The sequence below is a fragment of the Apis florea genome, unplaced genomic scaffold (genome assembly GCF_048593485.1).
Source record: "Apis florea isolate Af1SG1 unplaced genomic scaffold, ASM4859348v1 contig_2272_pilon, whole genome shotgun sequence".
In the NCBI taxonomy this organism is placed as follows: Eukaryota; Metazoa; Arthropoda; class Insecta; order Hymenoptera; family Apidae; genus Apis; species Apis florea.
The window spans coordinates 7,512,850-7,530,826 of NW_028256549.1; the positions used below are offsets into that span (position 1 = coordinate 7,512,850).

General features: G+C 31.7%; 1 protein-coding gene and 1 long non-coding RNA gene across 16 annotated transcripts in view; one reads left to right on the plus strand and one right to left on the minus strand.

The window, feature by feature from the left end:
• Positions 1-17,977, minus strand: part of rdx (BTB/POZ and MATH domain-containing protein rdx) — a 153,110-nt gene that overhangs the window by 83,883 nt on the left and 51,250 nt on the right. The window lies entirely within an intron of this gene.
• Positions 7,022-8,567, plus strand: LOC147658469 (uncharacterized). Its single transcript, XR_015290628.1, has 2 exons — positions 7,022-7,272; positions 8,178-8,567. It is a non-coding gene; the product is annotated as an uncharacterized LOC147658469 (long non-coding RNA).

The window sequence follows — 17,977 nt, forward strand, 5'->3', positions numbered from 1 at the left end:
AACGTAAAAACACGTATTCTTGACATTATTATAAAAGCAAAAATATTATTAAATATTCATAGGCGTTCAAGATATATAGATACATATTTCAAATATTCGGATCAATAAAGGAAAAATATTTATACAATAATCATAAAAATGTAAATGCCAAAAAGAAATATTATCAATAGTTACGTGTAAATGCAAAGAATATCTTAAATATTTATACAAAATTTATACAATAATTTAAGATTAAAATATTCAAATTAATATAGAAAATATTTTTAACATCTCCTATGTACAAAATATTGAAAATATTTCTCATTATTTATTTTAGTGTGTGTATAATTAAATAAACGTTCATACAAAGAACAAATATTTCAATTTGTTGAAATATAACGCATATATTATTTATTATGGAATTGTAATATTATATATAGAGAATACTCCATCATTTTCACAAATGTGGAAAAACGAGATTTTTTATTTACAAATTTTCCAACGAATATTTGCGACAAATGTTTCATAATATTCGTAATTTCCATTATGAATATTCAGAGGAATGCAAAGAATAATTCAAATATTCAAACTGACATAGAAATCACTTGAAACATTGACACCAATGCAAGAAATATTGAGGATAATGCAAAAGATAGAGATACTTTTCAATATTCATTCCGGTATAATATTCTGCAAAATATTTTTAACATTTATATCATGATACATGGATAAAAAGAATATTCCAAAATTATTGAGATTAAAATAAATATGTCATTTGTACAAAAATATATCTCTAATACACGTACCGTTAGATATAATAATTAAATATTCATTTTATATTAAAAAAAAAAAAAAAAAAAATAGACAGAATAAGCACGATAAATATTTTCAGGCATTTTTTCGAACGAAAAATAAATCTGAACATTCATAGAAACATGAAGAACATTCGAAAAACTGGCATAGAAACATTGACACCGATACAAGAATACAAAAGCATTGGAAACATCGACAATTACGTTCTCCGAATATTTAAAATATTCTGTTGATAAATCTAGAAATATCTCCATGCACTCTTTAAATCTCGAATCGATACCAAGTTTTTAAACGATGTTTCTAGGTCGATCTAATAACGATTCAAGGTGCAATATCGTTGAAAGGATCCCTTATAAAGATGCTCAGCGTGAGGTTAATCAATAATATATATATATACCAGCACCTAATCGTCTGGGATCACCAATTGCTATGAATTCATAAACTTCTCCCTAGAATCTGTAAGGTCAGAGAATATTTAAAAGTTGTTGCGTTACGTACTTAAATGTCGATCTAGGAAAAAGATAAATGTGACACATTTGCATGTAATTTATTGGCTCTCTTATTGTTCCTTTTAAAAATCTCGTCAAAAGACAATTTAAGTTAAAATATTATTTTAAACAATCTTTTGGATTGGAAAAGAAAAAAAAAATAAGAATATTTGTTTGATGGGTTTATCAATTATATAAGACTTTTAAAATACATATGTATAAATTCTCAATAGTTTTGCAAATCAAGCAGATATACGAATAAGTGTCATCTTATAAATTTGTATGATCGTGTAAAAGTATCATATAAATTCTTTAATTTTTTAATTAATTCTGTAAAATTAAAAAAATCAAAAACTAATAATCATTTCAATTGGTAATAATGTATAATATTATATTATTTTACTACAATAAAAAGAATTTAAAATTTCTATAAAGAAAGTAACTTACATTTGATAAATATTACAGAGAATAATTTAATCCTAAAAGATTTAACCAAAGCTTGAATTTAATCAAGACACATATAAATACTGAAATGTATTTCATATTCATTTTATATTTTAACCGTCTTGATTTAAAAATATCAATATCAAATTTTATTAAAAACATACAACTAAGTTAATTGCACAATTAAAATAAATTACAATTCAGATTATTATTTCAGTAACGTAACAATTTATCAAAAATCCTAACTAACTTTTTATGTAAGCAATGCATACATAAAAAAATATTTTTTATCTTTACTTTTTACATATCTACAAGTTATAAAAATATAAATCACATTAAAATGCACAGTCGAACCAATCAGACAATTCAAATAATTAGATTACAACTATATGGTAACAACTACAGAATACAATTATAATAATATTGAAAGTATATATGTATTCATCAAAAACAGTACTAACAGGTTAATAGAAAGTAGACGACTTTCCTCCGATACGTACCAAAGTATATAATAATGAAAGCATAACAAGAAAAACGACGAATCTCTCAAACTTTCCAACATTGTTCGAATCCACCATGAAACCAGGTAAAGTTGGGGAATTTAGCTTCGGTCTATTTCAAAGGGACGTTTTTACGACTCTCCACCACACTATGATGGAAACTGGTACGTATACGCCTTTATTGTGCGTGATATGCTTTAAACGAGTCATTTTAACAATGATTTTTCTTTTAAAACAATGTGCCATATCTGACTTTTTTTTTTTTTTTTTTTCTATTATCGATTAACTTTTATTTACAATTTTATTAAAAAAAAACAAAATAAAGAAAAAGATTCAAGATTGATCTTGAAAAGGAGAAATGATCTTCCTTTCAAAATTTTATAAGAATTTTTTTTAGAATTTTATACATTTTAGAAACTCGTTGCGAGAAATATAAGATTTACTTTCAAATTTCCCGCGTATTCTTCCTTCAATTTTCCCACGAATTTCAAATCGCGATTATCTTAATCGTTCAATTATGTTCGAAAAAAGCTTCTTCCAGTTGTAAAATAATTAGGATTCCTTTCAAATTTTCCAAGATATGTTTAAGAGTAAATAAATTTCAATATAAAAAGTTTATTTAAAAACTCAATCGTGTAACATGGTAAAAGATAAATATAACTGTAAAATAATTGTTCATCTTTTGGAACAAACCTAAAACGAAAGATTCTTTTTCGAGATGTATTTAAGAATAAATTTCCAATAAAATTCAAAATATTTATCTTGATTTAAAAGCCCGATCGAGTGGTATAGATTCGAGCAAGAGGGTTAAGTATTAACAAGGAAATAAGAGAAGCGGAAACACAGTTTAGAAAAGCACAGGGGAACAGTTCGAATAGAATGCAAACGCGAGTTGTACCGGGCTGCTCGTATCTGGGACAAATTTTACAGAAATCTGAAACGCAAATCCCCTTTCTCTCGTTCGTTCCGTTCTCGAAACGAACTCGACGTCGTTTTTTTTTTTTTTTTCTTTCTTTCTTTCTTTAATACGAACGTCTCTGATCGCATATATGCATCTATATTCGCGTGACGAAAAAAACCATGCCGGATCATATTAAACTACGATGAATACTCTCGAACACGAAATCAAGAAACACGAAGGAATGTAATTTTAAGAGTGAAACGATTTGGCCGAAAATTTTATTTTACTTTCGTTTAATATTAAAATATATGTATTCTTATGTAATAATAATTATCGAATTGATAAGTTTTTCTATTTCTATCTTTAATAACTTGTTAACTAAAATGTTTTAAATGCAAAAATGGAGCTATTCGTTACATGGTTAGTCACACGTTAGAATTGCTTTTTAGATAAATGTACTACGCGTTGATGACTCTGAAAAAAATGAATCCGACTTTCTATCACAAAATCTTCAATTCTAAGAAGATAAATTATCGATTTTATCATGGCGAAACAAATGTTCTCGATCTAATTTATTTTATTAATTCTTGCGAAGAAAAATATTTAATTTCATTTTCAATTTTTTTTTTTTTTGCCCTATAAAATTCGAAGTATTCGATTTTATTCTAGAGAAACCTATCAGGCTTCGAACAATAACTTTTAAGCTCTCGTTTCACAAAAATGTGAAATCTTCACAAAAAAAAAAAAAAATTAATTCCAGAGCTTCGATTCTCCCCCCTCAGAAAAAAGAATCGAGGAATTTTATTCTCGATAAAGAAAAATATCACATTTCACGGAAAGAAATTTTTCCTTCTCAAATTCATAAAAATTCGATCGAAAGAGTCGAAAGAGCTATCACCGACTCGCTCGAAGTCGCGAATTCCCACGCGTCGCTCTTAAAATCAACCGCTTGTAACTAAAATAACGGTCGAAAGTAACGCAATCTCTCTCTCTCTCTCTCTTCGAAGCACGCCTTCTTCCCAATGAATGCCCATGACGTATATACGTATACGCAATCCGGGTGAATCGAGTTTGCCTATGCTATGATGAAGCGATTCGAGAATCTCGAACCGATATCGAGAGGCACTCGCAAACGTCTCTCCTTGTCCACCATCCGATTCCGTTAAACCCTTCCGTTTGAAATGATTACTTTAGTATTCGAGTATTTTATTCTCCACCGAGATAATCGAATATAAATCTTTTTCGTTGGTAATAAAGATAATCGATATTGTATATTTTTTCCAAAAATAGAATATTTGGTATAGTTTTGAATAGTGACATCGATTTGATACGATTCCTTAATCTCGACTTGAATATTTGACTTGAACTCGTGTATTCGATTCTAATAAGATTTCCCATAATCGATTAGATATAGTTATAGAGATTTTACAATGTGATTCAAGATAATAATTTAACGGATTTGTATGCAACTATTTTGACTCTTCAATTATTAAATACATTGTATGCATTATATTTCAAGAAATAAACGGAAATATGCATTGCATCACGATATATATCTCTCTACGCGAAATGATGTATACCTGAGAATTAATTCGGTGATTTATCAGTAACGTCGGGCGGAGAAACTTTCGCCGGTTCACCGTGGAACAAGAGTGTTTCGCGTGAGAAAAATATCTCTCGAGAAAATTGCTCGTTAGCAAGGAGAAACGTGTCGCGAGCGAGCAACGTGTGGGTAGTGGAATAATAGGTTTGGATTTAAAAGTGTCTTCCTGGAAGAAGATTTGGGAAGATTGAAAAATTCGGGAATGGATGAGCAAATGGAAAAGAGACATAAAAATTGGCAATAGCCAATTAGAAAGTAACAAGCTAATCAATACAACAACAAACTAAGCCTCGCATAATTGCATAACACTTTAAGAGAAAATGGAATCTCTTTCACACAAATCTGTCTCGGCAAAGAATTCTAATTCATTGTTGTACTTCCAGATATTTTTATTTTTCCTCGATACCTACTAGTCATCGGATGCCAAGTACAAATTATCACCTGTCAAGTTTCTACTCTCACTCACCACCTACCTAACTATAATAATAATCCACTTCTCTATTTCTCTAATCTTCACTACCCAAAATTCTCTGAAAGCAACCGATTCGCTTCAACAATCGATCTTGCCAAAAATATCCAGATTAATTAAGGAAATTACGGATCTCCTCCATCATGGTGGATCCTCCAGGAAAAAACGCACGCTCCTTTCGAGCTCCTCTCCCCGTTTCTGGGAATCATCATTTGGAACGACTGACACTTGGCTGGTTAAAAAAAAAAAAAAAAAAAAAAAGAATCGTCGCTGCGACCTTGACCCATGCCGCGATACATCGAAATACCTAGAGGCGAGCGTCGCAAAATTGGGTTGCCTACTCTCAACTCTCGACCTTTTTTCGCAACCCGCCTCCCATCCCCCTCCCCGGGGGGCCCCTGCCCCTCTTTCTCTCATTTTTCTCGAGGAGGTGCAATGCAGGGGCTCGTAAGGAGAACGGAAAGCAAAGCGGAGCATCGTGTTTATGTAGGTAGGTAGGTTGCACGAGGTCTCGGCGAAAGAGATCTTCTTCTCCTCCTCACGAAACTGCGCTCGACGATGCAAAACGACGATGCTCGCGTCTCCTTCCAACGCGACGATATATGGAATAACGTTCATATTCCTATTGCGAATTTTTCAAAATATTCCATTCTTTTTCCTCCTCGAGTATTTTCGAGCAAGATAATTCGAATACAGATAAGGATATCTATTTGGGAGAAAAAAAAGGAAGAAAAGAATGAATAGGTGTGCAGCAAAGCGTGTATTATTTGTATTTGAGAAGAATGGGAAAATATATAAGATATACGTTTCGCACTTTCACCGTTTATGACAATTTTTTATGACGTTCGTTTTTTATTTTTCTTTTTTTCTTAGGGGAGGGAGGGAACACTGCAGAAAGACTTTCTAAATTTGGCGACAAGGCTTTTCGAGGACCGTTACGGTTTAAACAGGCAATTTGTCGAGTCCAATGCGACCGTAAATTGACAGGTTATAAACGGTTAAAACACCGGTTAGAAAATATATCTTTTAGTTTTTTGGAAAGAGTTACGGGTTTCCACGAGATCTTATCCACAATTCTCAAACTATGACCGTGGATGGTCATATTTGAGGGGAAAAAATTTAACGCTTGTCAAGTCTTAAAAATAAAAAATTTTACCCATCGTGGACCCAAAATCGTTATTTCTTTGGATGGTCAACTCGAGTTTTGTCACTCGCGCAAACGTCATGCATCCTCGACCAAGGTATATTGATAAAAATAAATGCAAAGTTTGGAGAAGAGAATATAAAGGAATATAATATTGGAATAGTTTTAAAAAAAAAAAGTATTCCAGCAGTTTAATACCAAAAATTGAAAAGTCAAAAAACATGTTAGGAAGAGAGATCCATTAATCTTATATATGCAATTCAAAATCTGTAAATTTTTTTAAAAAATTAATCTCCTCCAACAATAAATTACCACTCGAAGAAAAACTCGATCTCGACACTGCAAGCATAAACCTAAAGATACGAAACTCGTAACGCAACTCGTCTCATCTACCAGCCGATTACGTAGCTCGATGATAGCGTGAACGTAATAATCACGTATTCCGTGCACACCGACAGTTCCCACAATAAAAACGGGGCAGCTTTTGCAACGCGAGCGAAATCGGGCGTCCAGTCGAGCGGTTGGTTCCTGTGCAGCTGCAGAAAAGTGTATCGTGTTCACCTCGAGGTGTCGAGGGATTTTATCGCGTGGCCCCCTTCGTGGCACTCGTACCCTGCCTGCTCTTGTGCACGTGGCCCCACTGTCCCACCGTGATCTAGGCTAACCGCGTTCCCCGTCGTAAGTAGGAGCGTAACCCCGTCACTGTAACGTGCCACAGCACCATCGTCATCTCGAGTATCGCTACTGGAGCGCCACCAATACGCTGAACACGTGACAATCGCTCGAGAGACCTCTGTTTCGCTCGTTATCGCGTGACGCGAGAGGTTAGGAGAGGCATTGTGCGAATGCGGGGACGGGATTTGAAACAATTCCAGTTTGAATCCATAGATTGGTGGAGAAATCATGATACAAACGGTCGAATGGTGCAAAAGTAAGAAAATATGTATATATATATATAGGAATAACGAGGCTTCGTTTTCGAGTAAATGATTTTATGATAATAGGTTATGTATAGTTAGTTAATATATTCATAGGAGTGTTAATATATTCGTAGTTTTTTTTATGTTCGAAGGTCGATTGTAGAGGCCAAAATAAACACAAAAGTTGATGTATAAAATATTGATTAAATTAGGTTAGGAATATTAGGAAGAAAGAAAGGAATAATTTTTTTCGTTCAAGGCTTCGTTTTTTAATTTTATAACTAGGAGTGTATTAATACGTTTGTGAGATAAGTATATAGTGAAATATGTTGGCCGCTCTGTCTTTTGTTATACCGCTGTTATATTCGGTTCTTGTCTCGCTTTATCCGAGGTGAATTTAATTGTTTGTAATGAATAAGTATCAATCGATATTATTATCATCAATTTTTGTGTTTGTTTTGAATTTTTAGAATCGAAAAATATTCTACGAATATATTGATGGTTGAGTTATGATAAATGATCTATTATCTGGGAACAATTTGTGCAATAATATACGGTTAGGAAATAATAACAATACTTAACATTTTTATATATTAACTTTCACGTTAATTTTAGTTTCTGAAATTGATTTTTCAAATATATATTCCATTAATATATTAACAACATGTGTACATATAATTTCGTTATAGACAATGTCGTTTTAAAAAATGTAATTACCAAACAATTATCTACTACGTTTAATTTTTAAAACAAAATTATCGCAATTCCAGTTTATAACGAGAAATAAAATAAATATTTAATTTATAATTTTTCAAAATACTTTTCCTTAGTAGAAAATGCTTAAGAACTTGATATTTTAATACAATGTTCTTAAGCATTCTTGAATGATTTTTGGGTTGTTTTGCCATCTTTCTAGCAAATGTGCCATACACAAGAATGTACTTGTTCATCTGTTTACATTGATACGTAGTACAAGGATACATATGATGATACGTTACAAGTGGAGACACACCCTTATGATCAGACACACACGAGATGTCTAAACAGTAACGAAACTGCTCTCGACTTTCGACATTTAATATAATGCTATTTTATTACTTAATAAAAATTAAAATATAAAATATATGAATTTGCAATTATTAAATGATTTATTCAATATTTCATGAAATAAATTATTTATTATTTCTTATTGTTTATGATAATTGTTCAATATTCACGCATATCCTAAAAATTATTATATGATTGAATCGAACTTCAATTAAAATGAAAGAGCTTCAATCAAAATATATATTTATCAAATAACGAATATTTAAAATTATTATTTATTTGTAGCTTCCATATTCTCCCGATTTAAATCCATCTAGTTTTTTCTCACTCTCCCAAAAATCAAAATCCATCCTATTTTGTAATAACGAGCGACAGCCTAACAATTTCAACAAATAGAAATCGTTTCAGTCACTAAAAAATAACCCCTTTCCTTTAACATCTTTCATGCTGAGGCATTTCCATTCCAACATCGATCTCATTATTTTTGTAACGTCATTACATATATCACATCACACGCTGCGATTGCAACGTAAATGGGAAGCAGAGTAGGCAGAGAGCTTCTGGGGGCGATCGTTCGCAACATTGTTGCCCTGCATCGAGCAGAAAAACCAGCGAGAAAGTGGAGAAAAAGGAATCGAGGCCAGTCGAAGTGTGCAACGAGCAACGTTACGTGCCCCGTGAAAATTTTGCCGCGTGTTTTCACTCTGCTTCCCCGATTAAAACGAGACCGCACGCGTTGAGAAACGCGTAGGCGAGGAAATTTTGAAATTTTGTGCATAATCCATCATAGTCTCGTGGGAAAGGATCGACTCGATTTTTCGCAGAGGAACGCGGAAAAGACCCTTCGAGAGATGTTTAGCAATAGGTCGTGCAAGTGGAACGTGGTTAAGTAAAACGAGCAACGTCGAAGACGCTTGCAACATGTCTCCGTGCTCTCGTTTTGGAGGGAAAGAAGGTTGAGAGTAGGCAGAGATGTTCTCAGGTAGGTAAAAGCGTATACTCGAATTTGGAACGAGAAAATTCGTTGCTGCGTTTAACTTTACTTGATATTTGAATGAAGAATAACTTCTTATTCTTAACTTTAATTCGTTAAAATTCCGCCCGTCTTTCCTCTTCGCTCAAAATTGTTCATAAATTGTTCTGTTAAATCTCTGAAGGTTGCTATTCAGAATAGGAAGGAATATTTTTAATGGTTGAAGCTAAGAATAAAAATAAATTGGACAAATTGTTCATTCAAGGTATGATTAGATACGAGGAAATTAATGTTATACGAATATTTTAAGTAAGATTATTATTTAAAAATAATTTAATTCGAAGTTTTAATTAATTAATCTTCCAGTTAACGATCAGCCTGATCACATTTACAATTATTAACACAGTATATAGATACAATTAACATACAAGATGAATTTCAAATAATGAAATTGTTTCTCTTTAAACATTTTTTTAGCAAGAAATTTTGACTTGAATTTTGAATTAAAGATTAAAAGAAAGTATAAACAAAGAAGGAATATCGTATATCTTTTCTTTCTTTTTTTTTTTTGTATATCACAATAAAACTTTTTTTCATAAAACGAATAAATTATTTTTTGAAATTATATTTGCACGCAATTTCAACGCAAATTAATCCAAATTTAAATTAATTCCGTGACTTATAATCGTGTAACAAAAGCGAATACTTCTGAATTAATTTTAATGCCATATATCAGCAATGAACGCCTGTATTGTTATCAAGTTGCGGCCAGCTGACAAGAAAATCTTCAAACTCGACAATTATTCCTCATCAACTTAAATATAAGTTTAGCCTAGAATTAACTGACTATTAACATGTTATCAATAATTCAACATATTCCTAGCATCATTAAAATAAAATTAATTAAAAATATTTGTTTCTTTCCAAGTCCAACAATATCCAATCCGATATCTTCTAATTTTCCAATAAAATTTATTTACTTTTATTAAGTAAATTACAACTATTTAACAAGAAAAAAAAATAAAAACTCTATTTCCATTAACAAAAAACAATCGAGAAATTCTAATTTTGAATGTTAAAACGTAAAAGAGCCCAAGTGGAAGCCTAACCTCCATTTTACAAGGCCTCGAAATAGTTAAGAACTACTCCATTCGATTATTACTTCGTCTCTCCAATGGGATCGCAAGATTGGCCATCCATAAAATCAAATTAATCGTACGATCACGCGTGGTACACACACACACACACACACACATATATATATATGTATATATATCGACACACGCGTTGCGTGGGTGTAATGCACGCTCGTGTGCGTCCGCGTGTGGGTGTGGTCCGTTGTGTTACGTGACCTCGTGGTCATCGTATGGCTGAATAGGCTCGTCAATGGCTCGTTTCATTGAATTAAATAGGCCATTCGTGCACAAGCATAATTACCGTATGACCGCAGAGAGAGAAAAAGAAAAAAAAAGAGAAAAAAAAGAAAAAGGAAGAGAGAGATCCACGAGATCGTCTCTTCGCGATGATCGAACGCAGTGCGAGTGTCGATTTTTGTCGATCGACAAGATCGAAATTTAAAAAGTTGGACGAAATAAAAATGATGAATTTATATCTGTTAATCGATCAGGATTGATATTCTAAAAAAATTGAGATAAGATAGCGAATTATATTTTCCTAATTTAGTGTAACATTTTAAAAATTCTAAAATTTCTAAAAATTTACGTTTTTGATCGATTTCTTTTCGAGGCATACTAATGAAAAAAAAAAAAAAAAAAATGAGAGTTTAAACGAAGAAATTGTTACTGGATTAATTTTTCTCGAAATGGATTTAAGACGCGACTGGAAAAAATGAAAATTCGAAAGCGTTCTGATAAAAAAAAGAAAAAAAAAAAAAAAATGATTGACGATCAAAAGCGCGATGATATCGATCGTGAACCCAATTCGTTCTCCAAAAATGTAGAACAGCCTCGCACAACAATGCGGTTCCACGATCGTGCCGGTTTGCCAACAGACGCCTCGCTTTACGCAACAATCGATGTTGAAACGTGTAATCAGCAGTCTTTTTTATTTCTCCTCGCAGTCCTCATTACGCTATGATCGAAAGATTCTCTGAACCAATGGTTTCTTCTTGCCTATTTTTCGAAATGTGTAAGAATCATACTTGATTAAAATCGAGATAAGCGGATAATAATCGAAATTACAAACCGTTCTGTTACAAAATGTCTGAATTGTAAAATCACGATTGAAGAAAAAATTGTTCGATCATAGAATGTTTAAATATTTTAAATATTTCACGTATTTTTATCTATCGTCAAAAATAATAAAAAATACAAATTATTTGGGATCAAATAATAAATTGTATCTTTTTCGTTTAAATTTTTATTTCTTTCACCACAAATTTTAAATAACTCTATTTTTACTCTAATTTTTCCAAATTTTAGTGGTTCTTGCACATTTCGTTCACAGCAATAAAAATGAGACAAATAACAAATCATTGAATCCAAAAATTCTTACCCTTTTCACTTTTTTAAATTCAAAATTTCCGCTTCTTTCACTTGCAACAATCGTAAAAAAAAAAAAAAAAAAAAAAAAATAAACCACCTACAAAAAAAGAAAAAGACTCGTATGTAATTTTACATTAACATTTCTGCGCAATTTTAACTCGTTATAATCATTTTAATCTGAATACAAGAATAAAAAAAGAAAAGAAGAAAGAAAAGTATACGAATACATCTATATAAAAATTCGCATAAAATATAGAATAAATGTTAAATAAGTATAACGAGGCAGTATTACTCATGCAAAAGTGCAAACAGCGAATATTTAATGCCATCCGAGGCATTTAAATAGTTAATCTCATCCACCGTTACGGAAATATTTCTCACAAAAGGCGAGCTAACTCGTCGCCTCTTCTGAGCCAACGTTTGAAAGGATAAAAGCGCCCTCTCCGTGAATTCTGGGGGGGAGGGAAGAGAGAGAGAGGGGGAATTTTGTCGTTTAAAACGAAGCTGAGCTCGCCTCGATCATCAACTTATTATCCTTGTAATTACTCGAGGAATGTTGAAGCTATAAATTATTAAATCGTTAAGAATAATTATAAATACTTGGAAATATTTAGAAAGAAATGAAAAAAAAATAAAAAGAAAAAAGAAGTTCATTTGTTTCATCATAATTAATTCGATCGAACGAAGCTTCAATTTCAACTTTAAAACTTTTTCGAGAATAAAAATCAAACGAGATTAACGATCCAGAATATTCAAAGACACTTGTTCTTTTCTCTTTTCTAATCTTAAAGTTAGAGAAAAGAGGCTTGCAAAGAGTCTATACATAGAAAATAATATTTACAAGATTAAATATTTTTCTGATCTTCGTATTAATCTTTCCTATAATATTTAAATAACATAAATTCAATGATAAGAATCGATGCCAATGTATTTCATTCTCCTCTTTCTTATATTCAATATATTCAATATAAAAATTCAAACAATTTTTCTATCGATTATCATATTTCATACGAGAGGCAAACGAGATGTGCCAATAAATAAATCCAAAGTGCCTAATACTCGTGAAGGGGAGTGTACGTGCTCCAAATCGCAAGTAGAATGTGTTTGCGACGTCGCCCCGCGATAAGTGGACCGAGACCAAGTCCTCTCTCGTCACAACGAGCCTTTTGTATGTGCCTCCGCGATCTGTCGGATAACAACTAGCCGCGTTTTTTACTCGTTAATCATTAATAATCATCTTAACGGTTGCTTGTTAAACTCTGCGTGTCGGAATAAAATTTTTTCGGTATCTGTTCGATCCCATCAGGGCTGGAAAAATGATAACGGTACATAAGAATGATAAAAATTCTACAAATTTTACAAATTGTAATTGCCTACGCTTGGAACTAATGGGATCAATTAAAACTGATACTGTGTATCTAAATTAAAAGATGATTGTAATTAAAATTTGTCACAATCATAGAAATGTTTTCGCGTGTTCTACATCACAATATTATTATCAAAGATTTATCTAGTTGTTATCAGATTGATCGATAAAGAATCGTGAACAATTTCATTGTCAAGGACGGAAACAAATTTTTATCTAATTTTCAAAGATAAAAGCTATCTGGCGAAGCAACTTATTATCGATTACACAATCGATAATAAAATAACATTTATTTATACCTCAATTTAATCTTTACGATACACTATAATACTTTGAAATTAAAATTAAGATTCGAGCCAATCTAAAACAAATTTAAATATACACATAATTGGGTACAATTGTTAACAATAAATATTCCATATTCGAAATTTCCTTAAAACATTAAATTCGTAGCAAAGAGAATAATTTCCATTCAACACTGAAATAAAATAACTCGTTTCAATCTATATCTTGCAAAATCTTCCAAATCCTTCCCAACAGGGAACGCCCTCTGCTCTCAAGCGTGGAACGCGTTAATCGAATCATCCTCGTCTCAGTGGCCATCTAGCGTCTTCTAGAAACAAAACCGTTTTTACAACCGTGCGACGTCACTCGAGCGACGATTACTCGGTTACGGTTACGTTAACAAGACGTTTCGTAATGGCGAAACGAGTTAGGCTAGGAGACGTCTTCGGGAAAGCTGGTGGCATTTAGATCCTCGGCTTCATAGTATTTGTAAATTTATCCCCAGGGTCGTGATAAAAAATTCATTCCCTAGGCTAGGATTCGTTCGCGGTTAAATTCGGTTCGGCCTTAAGATGAGGTAGCACTGTAGCAAACCAGTCACGGATCTCGTTCTCTTTCTCGCTCACCTTTCCAATCGGGAAAGGGTTGCGCTGCTCTCTTGTGAAAAGGTTATTTTATTTAGACGTGCAGATTGCTTCGACAGGGTAAGAATCTGGTAAGAACTTTTTTTTGGCATGGAATTTTGGAAATCTATTTGGAAATTTTTTAAAAGAAAAATCATAAAAAATCTCCCTTATGAATAATACATATCTCGTGCTACATTTCGTTTCGTGTAAAATACACTTCGCATTGTAAAAAAAAATTGGTGGCTACCACTACATAAATTACGAATAGTATAAGAATAATTTACTCGTGCATTAATAATTTATGTGAGATACAAGTTGAGCTGTGCAAACGTAGTAATTTAGAAAACTCGAACCTACGTTTTAGCGGAGATATATGGGCGTACTCGTATCATTAAGATATGAATATATAGAGCGTCTGAAAAAAATATGAATAAGTTAGAACACGTTAAATATTACATAACAATATTTAAAAGTGCTTTAGAAAGTATTCCAAATATAAGAATATAATAATTTTGCCTCAGAATTTCAACACTCTTTTAGACGAGGCCTTTCATATTATTATTCGTTCTTTTTAATTTTTAATAAAATTTTTTACTCCCATTAAATTATAATACTTATTTCAATTCATACCAATTTATGCGCACACACTGTCCAACTCTCACTAATACGACATTTTCGTCTTACTTTTACTTTTACCCCTCACTTTTACTTTACTCTCACTCTTACCTATTCAGAAATTCTTATCCAGAAAATTATAGATACTTGAATACTTGAAATATTTACAACAAATTGTTACGAATAAAACAAATCGTGAAAAGAAGCGTTTTTTCTGATAAATAAACGTAAAAATGATTAAACCCTCGATTCACGTAAATTCAAGTCATAATGTTACGTAACAATTTCGATTAGTTCATAAATTAATTTTAAATAACAAAAAATATCAACGACAATAAAAAAAATTTGTCAGATGTAAATCAGATTTAATTGGAACGCCATTTTAATTCCTTTAACCGGTCAATTTATATTTCTGCATACGATCTATAATATCTTGAAAAAGAAGAGAAAGAAAGCAAATAGATTGAACGTTCTTAAGAGGACCAATGAAAAAACTATATATTTTAATAAAATTTTCTTATCTCGAAGATAAGTAAAAGCGCGCATAAGTCGCAACAAGCGTGCTCTACCTCGCGTAGGTCGTCGAGATAAAGTGGTGGGTGTGCTCTCACAAACGGGCGATTGATCGTTTCCAACGTATCGGGCCATTACATAAGAAATATCGCCGCTATTGTAAACACCGGTGTAAAACTTTTTGTTGCCTCGATGAAGGTAATTTGTTTAAAGCGCGTTTGATAGATTAAATCGTATTACAACGAAGGACGTGTGTTCTCCCCTCCCCTCCCCACCTCCCCTGCTCTTTGAATTCAATCTGTGATTTCTGGCATTGAGACTGGCATCGAGGACTACATCGGTGATTGAACGAAGAGGTATCGAGCAGTTTCGAGAGAGCGAAAGGATCCGAAGTCGGTAATACTGTCGGTAGAAATGGTGAAATCTGAATGTACTTACGCGAAGGTGACCTAAAAGTGAAACCGTTTGCTCGCCGTATCAAGTAAAAGATCCGAAGAGAGAAGAATCGTGCCCCCCCCCTCTCTCAGAAAATTTAATTTCGTTTCTTGAGAAAAATCTTTGTTTTGGGAAATAACTTTGGAATGATTGTGCATCGTAATGCAAATCCTTGTTAAACTTTAGTCCTTAAGCGGCTAATATTTTGTATATAATCGTCACGTTGTGCATATTATTCTAATACATACGTAATGTATAGTGAAAATTCTGTGATACGTCTCAATACATAGATACTGATATTATACGGAATTATAGAATCAGAATTTCGATATATTTTAGAAAAGTCGAGTCAAATATATTATATATAATTATTTATTAAGTTACAAAGAATTTAACGAGAGACTCTTGTTTTGATATATATATCCATTTTTCAAAGTAATGCTATCACAAAGTTTAAAAAGTTTCTATCAATTTATCCTACGTGCCTGTTTTTTTAAATATTAAATAAAACATTCTCTTTGTCATCTTAATATAAAAATATATTAAAAGTTATATTTAGATTATACATTAAATAAGACATTTAATCTATCGATTATAATTTGAAATAATATATTAAATTAAAAATAATCGTAGAACTTGTACGTATCATGTCTTCGCTTCGTCAAATATATTAAATACGTTCAATGTGTTTTCTATTGCATACCAGAGCACGAGCTCATCGTTTTATCTTAAACTGTATTTTATTCAGTTATAATACTTATCATCGTGCCAAATTATATTTTATTCGCTTAAAAAAAGAAAATATCTTCGTTATTCAAACGATCTGAAAAATGTGATTCCGCATTGAAGTTTCGTGCGATGATACACAGCAATGCACGATCGAGCAAACATTCTAATTTCGCCTAGTTCTCTCGGCCGGTTAGTTGTACTCGCCTACTTGCATTGGAGAGTGGCGAATGCGACTAACCTGAACCGTGTCGGCAATATAGGATTACACCAGGGCTGTGAGCTTTCTATGCAATTGAAAAATCAAACAAAAATTTTCTGTTGTTGTTTCATATTGTTTTTTTTCATTATTTATATTATCTATCTATCGTTGTTTCTCTGTTATTCATCTTGTCTTTGGCCATTCGTTATCATCGTTTGGTATTGCATATTATTTATTTTCGTTTATCGCTCGGTATTATTTATTTGTGTTATTTATCATTTTTATACTTGTTACATGTTACTGTCCATTGTGATTTATTTTTCTTTGTTGTTTATCTTTTTTAACTATTATTTATCATTGTTTGATATTACATTTCATTATTTATTTTTATGTTTCTGCGTTTAATTTTATTTTTTCGTTATTTTTTATTATCGTTATTATCTATATGTCGTTTATTTCGTTTATGTTATATATCCTTATTTTTAATCCTGCTTCATTTTGTTTTTTCCTTACTTATCTTTTTTTTTTTTTACAATTATTATTCATCGTTATTTATTTTGTCTTTGATTAAAATTATCTTTTATCATAGTTTGATATTGTTTTTCGTCTTTTGTTTATCGTTGTTTAATTTTGCTTTCCGCTATTTATTCTTGTACATTTGTGTCTATCGTTATTTCACTATGTATTTCATTATTTATCACATCTACTTATCAATAACCATTGTTATTTGTTGCTATTCGTTGCATTATTCATTTCATTATTTATCATTATTTATTCTTCTTCATTATTATATATCACTATAATAATCATTATATATATATACATTTTACATTTAATTATTTATAACGATTTGGTATTTCTTTTACGTATTATTTATTCACTATTGCCTTCCAATATTTATCATTCTTAAAAGATATTCAGTTTGTTGTATCATTATCTATTCTTTCCTATTATTTCCTGCTATATTTCTACTATTGTCCAACATCGCTTATCACCTATTATTATTTATTGTCATTTCTTATCATACATTTTTATTATTTTTGTTTTTTATAATTATCTACCGCTCTCTAACAACTGTCATTATCCACTGTTATTTATAATTATTTATCATTATTACCTGTCATCGCCTATTCTCATTCTCACCATCATCTCTCGTTTTCTTTTTATTTGGCGACACGCGTTTATCGCCACCGATAATATCACCGAATGATTACACGATTACACTTGTAACCGCTTTCGAGCGAAAAATCGAGAGGAGGTCAGGGCCAAAAAGATCGATCGGGACGAATGATAGCCGAATTTCGGTGTCACCGTGGAATGGAAACGAAATCGAATCAATCGGTAAAAAATCGAAGACAAATCTTGGGAAATGAGAATAATTAATTCGTATTACGATAATACTGTTATAATTATACATATAATTA